The sequence below is a fragment of the Condylura cristata genome, unplaced genomic scaffold (assembly GCF_000260355.1).
Source record: "Condylura cristata isolate star-nosed mole 26May11 unplaced genomic scaffold, ConCri1.0 scaffold00012, whole genome shotgun sequence".
NCBI classification, from domain to species: domain Eukaryota; kingdom Metazoa; phylum Chordata; class Mammalia; order Eulipotyphla; family Talpidae; genus Condylura; species Condylura cristata.
Window position 1 is genome coordinate 35270144 of NW_004567113.1, and position 11935 is coordinate 35282078.

Below are 11935 nucleotides of genomic sequence, written 5' to 3' on the forward strand. Positions count from 1 at the left end.
GTCACCTCCGGGGCAGGCGGGAATCGAACTCATGCGGGAGCGGCTTTAGATTCTCAGTGCTGTGCTTTAACCCGCTGCGCCACCAGGGAGGGCCCTGTTTTCATGTTTTAATGACTGTTAGTATGTTTTCTATCTCATCCATTTTGCATTAGCATTGAATAATTTAGTCTTCCTTTGTAAAGTTATCTCTTATCTTCCATTTCTTTCCTGAGTTTGTTATATCAACTCACATTTTCATGTTTATATCCATCTATATAATGAAATTTAAATTGTGCCTTTTTTTTTTTTTTACTTTTTCATAGCTATCAATGATTGAGTTTTAATTTATTTAAATGGTGTATCATTGTCTCCTAGAATTGTTGTTTGGTAGGGAAAATTTTTCGTTAGTTGAAGTATTTTGATCATATTTATCACTTTGCTTATTTCTGTTTATTTCTCATGTCTGTATACAGTGTTATGTAGAAAGTGGTAAGGAGTTAAGTAGAGACACGGTTGGCACTATACTCAGAAACTTTGAAATCTTGCTTGCTGAATGTCGTATTTTTGAGATGCCATGGATATTGTTGTGACTGCTGCAGACTCACATTTTTACAGAGGATTTTTCTTGAGTAAGTGGGTCTGCATTACCTGGGCATTGTGCCTGGGATTTAAAATTTCTCCCATGATAATGCAACAATGACTAATCTATGCAGCCCTACATAAAACCATTTCCTTTGCCGTCAGGTGCAATAAAGTTTATGGTTCAATTTTGATTCCAGAGTTTTTATAGAATAGGATGAATTTGTACGTCACTTGAAATTATAGTTTTATTCAGTATCTTTCCCTTCTCTGCATATTTTCTTCCACTTACCTAATGCTTTTTTTCTCCCATTTTATCCCATGACTCATTTAATATCTCATTTACACATGGATTCCAAGATTGGCTGTTTCATTCAGAGAACTTGGATTAAAACCTTCACTTACTAACGTTTTGTTGTTGTTTTATTCGGTTGCACATTTTGGGAGAGGGGCTTTTTGTTATTTATCTTCAACCATATAATGCATTATTTAAATATCTTCTGGATTAGTGGACTTCACCCTCTGGACATGACAGCAAAAATAAAAATAAATAAATAAGTATGTATCATGAGTTGAAGGATCATTGTAACCAAAAGCTCAGTAGTAAACAATTGACTGAAGCATAGGCCAGCAAACTATCAGTCAACTTTAAAAGGCTTGAGAGATAGGGTGCAAGCCACAAGGCTAGAGATTAGTGAATTCCATCCCAAAGAAGCTGAAAGATTAAGGAACATAGTATTCTTAGGGTAATACTAGCCAAAGACACGAAAATCTACTGGGCAGGTATTTCAAATAAGTATGCAGAAATATCAGGACTGAGTTCTTCACTAAAAATAAATTTTTAATCAGGAAAACACACAATATATAAAGTCTAAAACACAAACTGTTGCAATGCAATTTACTTCTTTATTGGATGCATAAATGCTGCTGAACAAAGCTTGACAGGGATAAATGACACTAGACCTGAAAAGTACTTGGGGTTAGTGATTAGATATGAGTCAAAAAGGAGGAATAATTCAGAAGGTTAACAATACTGTGAGACACTTGAAGTATTGATTGAAGTTTCCTTCCATACTAAACCAAGGGCATGATTATTACCAAAGTGCTGATTATCTTAAATTTATAGTTCAGGGTCTAAGAGGTCAAGTTATGTAGACTACAAATCAGTCACAGCTTCAAAACTAATAACTGATAAGATGCTACAAGAAAATTAATTCCAGATATATTTGCATTTTAATAAGAGAAATCTTGAGTATTCTAGGAAATTAAACTTTGAAATTTGATTTATCAGAAAGTGATAAAGACATTTAATGGATAGGAAATTTTATCAAGGGACCCTATATGTATGCAGCATAGATAACCATTTTATTCTCCTATGTGTAAAGCTGTTATGTATTTAATAAATACATAAAAACAAACAGAATTGGAGCTTTCCCTTATACTGACATTTTATCACAAAGAAAATTTAATATCCTTCATTCCAATTTGAGTTGGATGCCATGTCTCAGTTGAGTTCAGATGCTGCGAACTTTATTTTTCATTTCTGCCATACTTTATTTATTGCTTTATTTTACATTTCTGCCATACTTAACCTAAATTGCTCCCTAAATTTTGCATGCATTATATTTAACAACATTCTTATATTATCCTATATTACAATTGCAAGAACATGACAATTTCATTTTATTTTAAACTAGTTTCTTAGCAAGTGTTTTCTAACAAACTTAATTTTATACCTATTCACTTCCCTAAAGTAAACAAACAAGTCTGATAAGTGTCAAATGTCAAGATCCAAAATATAAGTATTCCCACCATGTCACATTTTAAGCAACCAATCTAGCTTACTGAACTAAATAGAGAGTTGTGAAAAGAATGACACAGTTGTATCATGGAGGGCCCACGTGATCCAGCCTCCAAAGCCACTCAGTATTGAATTAATACATATAGACTCTCTCTCATTTTCAATTATTTTCAATTTGCTCAGTAAGTGTCTAAGTTACATCTATACAATGTTTACATCACTAAAACTTTAAATTCCAAGGAAAAAATCCAAATAAGCAGAATTTTAAAAAGGAATTAGACATAGTGTGATAGTACAGACACACATAAAAATCACTTCAACTGCCTGGATTGAAATATTGGATTGGATACTTAAGACCTATGTGATATTGGTCAAGATCTATAGTGAGAAATATGAGAGCTTTTCTCACATGATTTACATGTGGGCTGAATGTGTCCATATAGATAAAGTGCCTTAGCATAGCACTTAGCATGTAATATAAAATGTATATTTGTTAAGGAATTTAATTTAGAGACATCTAGGAGTATACACAGTAGTCATTTCTGTTTTCTATTATAAGAAGTTTGGAATCACTGTTTAAGCAGGAATGTGCATTTCAAAGGAAGTCCCTTTCTGAGACATGGAGATTTACATTTTAAAAAATGTAATGCTTGGGGATATGAATATATACTTTAAAAAGAGTATAAGCTCTGATGCTACAAAAGAGATATATAATGGACACATTTAAATGAAGGAAGTAAGTTCTTAATTATGATTATGACATAAGAAAGAATGGTTATGATGGGAATCACAAGTGCTTTCTAGTTTTTGCCATTTGTACAATATTGTTTTTGTCTACATGTTGTAAGATGCTTCCTTATCAAATGCAGGATGGAGAAGTTCTTAAGTCAAGCAAAGAATAAATATAATTCAGAATTGGAAAAGTGCATAAATTAGCTCCACACATATTTCACTAATGAGAACTTATTAACAATTGCACATCAATGGTTGCAAAGTAGTTTGAAATAAATAAGATTCATTCTGCGCACTAAAATGCAACACTTATATTATTAAGGAAAAAGAGGAGAAAACAATTATGAAAACAGAAGATGAACTCTTTGCCAGAATGCTAATCATCATCAGTGATTTGTTTTTGGACATTTATAACTGGTGGGAGTCCAGGAAAGTGGAGAGTATGAGGTCCATACAAAGATAATCCACTTATATACTGACAGTCTAAGTTCTTCCATTTTCTTTCCAAATGACCTTCAGAGCCATGGTAATCCCTCATAATAATATTTTTGATACTGTAATTATTTTATCTTGATTGGTATTTTAACATTAAATGTGATTTATACTTCCTGGGTTGATAATGCAGTAAAAATCCCGGCAGGTGAAGTTCAAGCTCTAACCTCTCTGAAAGTAATGAACCTTATCATAATCATAATCCAGCTGGTTCGGGTACTTTAGCTCTGAGCAGATGTAAATTTTGGTCAAAAGATTGACAGCTGTCCTTGATTCTTCTCCTCGTGAAAATTTTTTACAATATCTAAAGATCAATATATCCTAGGAGACACAACAAATAAAGAAACAAGAGTTACAGAAATATATCAATAAAATTTATGCATTTTTCTAGATATGTTAAGAAAGGAATATTTTAAATGTTCTAGACTATGTTGTTGAGGGCAAGGTACTTGGTATTTGAATATAAGATGTTTAAAGCTCAGGTAGCTTGATTCAGAGTTAGTTCAACTATAACTTTTTCTTCATTAAAATAGGGAAGAAGGTCTTCTTGGCATTGCAAGGGGTAAAAAACTGTGCTATCAAGCTATTGCTAGCCACTGAAGCAGGAGTTCAATCCTGGGAGCTGACCCACAAAGTGCAGCAGACCTATCCTGTTTCCCCTGCTGCTCCCATCAATATTGTATTTCAGACAGTCAACCTGTTCTTCTCCCCATTCTGTCTCTAGTGAATCCTCTCACCCTTACCCCCCCACACCTGTAGCCTGTTACACAGTTCTTATATATATAAATAAATACATTTTTTTAAATAAAATAGGAAAAGAAAAATAAATTTTAATTGGTAACTTATTTTTACTTTGATCTGAAAATTTCTTACATGCATTTTTTAATCTTGGCTATGGCAAATAATGCTATTGAAAATAGCTGTCCCCTTTTATTAATAACATCTTTAATTAAATGAGATTTGTTTACCATCAGTTATTTTAGAAAAAAAAAGCTGTTAGCCTTGAGGATGACATAATGAATAACAAAAGAGAAGCTCTACAATTAAAAACTCAGATAATATAATTTTTATTCACAAATCTGTAATTTATACTTTTGCTGACCATAGACTCCACAGAAGTCAAAAGCCAGGTTATCAGTTTTTAGAAAAGGAGCCGCAAAGAACACTAGGCAGGATATGGGAGGCAAGGTTCTCTTAAATCAGAGAGGAGGCTTTGGACAATATTTATAGGGTTGAGGTATAAAGAAAATATAATAAAAACAAGTTTTAGAATCTGATTGGTTGCCATGTGCAACTAGAATTAGGTACAGAACTGCAATAGCACTGAACATTACTTGCTTCATTAAGATGATCTGGACATCTTAATTCAGACTGCCAATGTTATTGTTTGGTTCTGGTAATAAAGGTTACCTAGAAGATTGTGGTACTCTCCCGGGCCTGTGCTCTGAAACACAACTTTTCAGCTTTTAAAAGCCATTTTTCCCTTCATCACAATGGGCAAGTTCATTCTTGTCCCATTGTTTGTGGTAAGCCTAGTCTACTATTCCAGCTAGATAAGCAGAAACAGAAAAAGACCTACATAACAACAATGGTTTCATTACAACCTTTTATATTCTTTAAAGATAATGAGATATTACTCACTTTGAAACTATAGCTAACTAGAATACAGAAGATAGTTTGCTCATGGTCCACCACTCATGGTCTCACACCTTTTGTATGTAATGCTGGATGTTTAAAGACATAGAAAGTAAGAGTATGTTCTTCAGAACTGAAAGAACTAGAGTTTGACTCCTCAACCTATTCTTTCTTTAAATTTACTTATTTATACATATTTTACATCATTGTTTGTTTTTGTCAATATTTGCTTTTGAAAAACGTGAACTTTAATGAGAGTTTGCTCTTCTGTGTTCTCCTGTGACTTTTACTTTTTGTTCACTTCCTCCCTGACTCTTTCAGAGAACTCACCTGGGAGGAAGATTTCTGTTTGGTTATCAGCAACGGTAAGCACCTTCAGAGCAGTAATTGTCCACACAAACTAAGGCCTTCTATTAAAAAAAAAAAAAAATCAAACGTATATCTAAAAAAAATAGGTAAGAACTTGAATTTTCATTTATATTAAGGAAAAAAGCACTATAAACTACGTATCTTAAGAATATGTAGGACAAACCCCCAGAGAATTTCGAAGACACATATCACAAAATCCATGAAAAAGTACATTTTTGTATAAACTATCTCAATGCCTTTCCCCATATTGTTTTATGCATTTTTTCATGTGATTTTGATTTCATGACAAAATTTTCTCTGGAGAGAAAAGGTAACTATGTATTTATTCTTGTATGGTCCAACCAAATTTTATTCTTTTTAACCATATACTTTAGAAATTTATTTAATCTCATGAATTTATTTGGGGGCAATGTGTAAACATTTAGGATTATTGTCAAGCATGGGAAGATATCAGGGTTTTATTTTTATGTATTAAGTATAAGATATGGAATATTTTCCTAAGGTAGACTTCAATATTTGAATTTTGTTGCTTCTTCACTCGTTACACATTCAACTCTCCCAGGTATTCTAGACTCATTTTTATACAACACCAATTAATTACCTTCCTCCTTTTCCTCCTTTTACTGACTTCTCTCTCTCTCTCTCTCTCTCTCTCTCTCTGCCTTCCTTTTTTTTTTTCACACTTATTTTTTGTTATGAAAATCTCCTGGAAAGTGCATTGGAGCACAGATTTCTCCTTAGGAGTTATTTATTAGAAATAGTTATTTATCTATCAAATGTCAGCTATTAGCAATATAATCTGTATTTTAAAAACATACAAATCACCTGATGATAAATCAAGAAAGTTTTCAGTAGGCATATACCACCACATGCATGCTCTTAGCAGCGTCCTCATGTTAAACTACTTTATACACTACTTTCAGGCAGTGGAACAAAAACCAGCACCTTACACAAATTTCCAAAAATCATGCCCTATATTTTGGCTCAAGTTTGTAATTTAGAATGAAGTTTGAACTTTCCCAATCATTCTTGTATTCATAGCTAGTTTTGACAATTGCTATGTGTATGTGTACACCTGTGTGTGTGTGTGTGTTTATGTAGCTTCCAAACACTGTATGGGGGAATACCTGTGTTCACTGGTAGGATTCAGTGTCTTAAAGATCAACATACGTATTTTTAGTGAAAAATGTTAAGAAGAAGAAGAAATGGAAAAGATTTTTGAAGGGAAAAAGAAGTTTCATTTGAATGCCTACAGAAAGTGTTGCTATGGGAACTCTGCTCCAAGTGTGAAAAAGAACATTCATCCTGCTAGTTACTGGAAATTACATCATATGCTGGGAGCTACAGAATACCTGCCCTTATTAGTATAAAATTTTAATGTGCCAAAAGGATTGGTTATGGATTGTTTAAACAGCAATACTCTTTCTCCCCACAATTATGGTTATCGAAGATTCTGGAGAATCTTCTAGAGAAGTATTATCTTCTCTAATTAGTGTCATTTTCTAAATGTCTCCCGTAACTACTGTAAAGACAAGAAAATAAAGATGCTGAATGCCTTTATAATCCCATTCTTTGTTATTTGTTTTAGATCTACTAAACTTCATAAACATGAATTTTTTTATCTAGCTCTTCAGATTCTACTAATATTTATAAAGAACAATATAGGAATTCTGCTTTCAATTGGACATGTACTGAATTCTACTATTTAAAATCCATGCAAATAATAGGAAATAGGTCAAGGTTTGGTCTAAAAATCTGCATTAATTCACAATTGCAAAGCATTTTATGCTTTAGGCTAAAGATTTTGCCTAGTCTATTTTTGTTAATAGAAATATGTTGGAATAATTTCTTAGACAGCAAACATAACTTTTTATTTGAAATGAAGTTAACAGAGTTGAGAGTAGAGACCATAGAGCCAGCTGGCTGTGTTTAATCTTTGCTTTTCCATTTAATAGTACTATGTGACCTTTATTTAACCTCTCATCCCATTTTCTTTTTATTTAAAATATGGATTATGACTCAAATAACATTCTCCAGGGCCATCAAGGAATAAATAGCTTTAACACGGGTTGGCAAACTTATTCTATAAATATCCAATAGTTCTTCAAACTTTTTCTATAGAAAATCTAAATATTTTAGTCTATCAGGCCGAGTTTCTGTGACAACTAGTCAACTCTGTCATGTAACATGAAAACATCAAAGAAGTGAAAATTTGGGGATGTGACTGTGTTCCAGTAAAACTTTATTTACAATAATAGGCAGTTTTATTGGAACATAGTGAAAGATAGTTTGTCAACTCTGATTTAAAGTAATTAAAAGTAGTGTTTGGTTCAGAATAAGCACTGTGTGTTTATAATGGTTGCAATGCACATTTTTGTTGCTGATTTTATTTTTAAATTATTAGAGAACTTTAACACAATCACTATATCTTATATATCAGCACTTCAACTGCCATCAATTTGGGAAGATATTTTCAAGGCATGAAAATGAACTTTGTAATGTAAAGTGACACTACTAGGAGACACCACTGTAGTGATAATGCTTCCACAATATGAATGAGCTACATGATCTTGTTATAAAACAGACAAGTGCAGAATTAAAATGAGATGATAAAAACAAAAAATCCCTGCAAAGATTTTTAATGGACTTTCTTATTACATGAATAATTTTAGGAGCAAAAATAATGTATGTCACAATGAAATCATCAGTTGATTTGAGATAGTATTAAAATTTTGAAAAAGGTATTTGCCATAAAGTATCATTGTACTGTGATCACAGTTGATTATAGAAAAAAAACTTTTAATGTTGCTGGTAATTCTACTTATGTATGACTTTCATAATCAAAGTATGAAAACCACTTGAAATTGTTACCTTGGAGTGGCAGGTGGTGAAATTTCAAAAGCTTTATTAATGGCACTCATAATATTTTAATTTTGAAACTTCAAGTTTTAAAGAGCTAGGTTACCATATCTTCATTTCTGACAGTAGAATTTTACATTGCTTCTCAATTAGCTATAACCAGGCTGTTGTTTGAAATAACTGTCTTTTTCTTCAATCATCAAACCTAAACCATCATAAGCCTCCAATTTTCACTTGTAAACTTGTCAGCTAGATGTAAATATTGTGCAAGAACAATAATTTAAGAAAAAAAGATTAGCATCCGAAGCTTGTATTATTTTTCCTAGAACTAAATTTATTGACTAATAAAGATACCAAAAGAAACAGTGGAAGATTAAATTTTCTTTTCATGTAGAACAATTGTTTCTCTTAATAATTTAATTAGAAAACTGCTAGAAATTTACATTTAAATTGAATTAAATAGTTATAGGAATATACAAAAATAGTTGTTGACTTTGCAAATTAATCTTCAACTCTTCCCACACATATACACTGTCTAAAGATTTAAAGTTGAGTTTTCTAAAATTGCTTTTTTTTTTTCAAAAGATTTATTTATTTATGCTGTCAGAACTGGGTACAGGCCAGAGGTGTGTGGGTGAGAGGATTCACCAGAGACAGAGTGGGGAGCAGAACAGGCAGATCTACTGAAATACACTGCTGAGGGAAGTGGCGGGCGGTTCAAGAGAGGTCTTCCATGCCATGTGGGTCAGCTCTCTGGGGGGGATCAAACTTTTGCTGCAGTGGCTTTGGAGAGCTTCATAATGCAGTGCTTTAACCCATTGTGCAACCAAGAGAGACTATAAATTGCTTTTTAATTCATAGCTTAGAAATTTTCAATGATATTCATAAATTGTGAGTTATTAAAGTAGCTGTTAACTTTAATGGAAACATTCTATTTTTTAGTTATTTGGAATTCATAAATTAAAAGTATTTGGTAATCAAAAGATATGGACTTCATAAAGCATGTTTATAGATGAAGATATATATTCTTTCCTATTATCATCAATTTATCTCATTTTATTTGAGGAAGATCCTGTTATATCAGTTTGAGTGATTGAAATTTACTCTCAAAAATACACAAGAGGAAAATAGTGTAAGTAGATTCACTAACTTTCAATTATTTACTTTTAGATGTGACCATAAAGATTTAATACCTCCATGTGTTTCAAGCACTCTTATAGGTCTCATGTACTTTTGACTTTAATAAATTTATAAATAATCCTGTATTAATGACTGCAGAGCCCATAGAATCTTTTACTTTCCCCAGAATACTAACACAACTATTACAAATTATTGTTCCTTAGCTTCAGATATTGATGGATTTCATTGACAAACTAAATACTGAAATTAGAAAATCAAATAAAATACTTGTTACAGTTGGCTGGCATGCAACCCTGGCATCAATGTAGCATCACAGTCTAAAAAAAATGAAAGATTTCTAGACTCTCCATAGCTAGGTCTGAGCTATCAATCATTATACATGAATATAAAGTCCCAAAGTAGGGATAAAAATAAATTTCCACTTCTAGCATAGAAGTAAAAAATTAATTTCAACTTTACTAAGACATGATTAGTGGAACAGGATGTTTGTAATTGCTTTTTTTTTTTAAGATTATTTATTTATTCATACAGAACTGGGGTACAGGCCAGAGATGTGGAGGGTGAGAGGATTCACCAGAGACAGAGTGGAGAGCAGAACAGGCAGATCGACGAAGTACACTGCTGAGGGGAGCAGTGGGCGGGTCAGGAGAGGTCTGCCGCGCCATGTGGATCTCCTCTGGGGCAGGCAGGGATCGAACTCATGCGGAAGTGGCTAAAACTTCTTAGTGCAGTGCTTTAACCCACTGCGCCACCAGGGAGGGTCCAGGATGTTTGTAATTACTTAATGTGAACATTGAAGCAAGTGGACTGAAAATAATTCAGTGAACATTGTTTAGCACAGTGACCTAACACTGATTATTAAGGAATATGAATTTCCCTAACAGTTTTAAATGTGCTGTGTTCTTCTTACAGTAATTAAACTTGATCTCCACAAAAACCATGAACTGGATGCAGCAGACAATTAGGATCAAATTTTACAGATGAGAATGGAAGAATGGAAGTTTACAAATACTAATATATTATTTTTTTTAAATGTATGAAGTTGTGTTACTTAGAGGACAGACAAACATATAGAATGCCAATCAAAATATATTTATTCTTTATCATCCACACTCTGATGACCAAAATTAAATACCCTCAAGAATAGGACTCCACCTTTGTTTGTTTTTCATTCTTCAAGGATTTTATTTTTCCTATCTGCCTTATTCCATTTGGATTATGCTAACTGTTCATCCACATGTGTGTAATTTATAGTCTTTTTATATCACAAACATAGAGAGAAATCTTAAAAATTTCCTATTATATTTCCTGGAAGTCAGTGACTAAGTCCAATCCATACTCAATGGAAGGGGAATGTAAAATGGTGTGAATACCTGAAGGCAAGTCTATTGGATATCAATTAGAAGCTTTTTACTGAATTCTTATTCTAAACAAGCAAAGAATTGCAGGTTTATTTTATTCATTTTGGGTAGGTACATTTCCTGTTTGAGAAGAGGGTAATAAAGGTCAGAGGGGTAAGATTTCCTAAGAAATTATTGCTTCTCCTGACAATGCAAAAATAATGCTGTAAAGGTGTTTGCTTCAGAACAGAAGCATGAGTTTTAGGAACTCTCTATTAAAGATGTTAATGAAGCATTTGTCATGATTCTTAATCTAAAGAGACTACCCAAGAATTATGACACTTAAGCAGAAATGATCTACCACATATTTCAAATGCTAAAAATGTGTCACACTCTATTTCCAAAAGTGCTTTTGTATCTAAATTTAAGTTGTTATACTTTTAAAAGGAAGAAAAGTATGTTTTTGACTTGAGGCATCTAGGCTTCAACTAATTTGGAAAATGGTATTTCACCAAGGAAAATATTCTCCTCAAGAATTGTAGATATTAAGGAGGGGCAATGCTCAGTTGGCAAGTTTTCCTAAGACCAATTTACGGGAAGATCCTCTATTTACTGTACGCTGTGAAGCCATCAAGAATTAACTAACACCTTAGTCTTTATTACAAGTCCCAGCTGGGAATCATCACTGTCAATTCTAATGAACTGTTGATATCTTCAGTTATTTAGGACCATGTTTAGGTCACCTAATATGAATTCAGACAAAAGTTTGAAGAAAAATAAAGGGAGAGAAGAAAAGCAACTTTATATAGAAAGCAAACATCTCCACAATAGCACAAGAATATTCTAATTTAAACCAAAAATATGTCATAAAATATATTTTAAGAGGACTATTCCCTCAACTATATATGTGTGTGTACATACATATACATATACATATACATATACATATACATATACATATACATATACATATACATATACATATACATATACATATACATATACATAT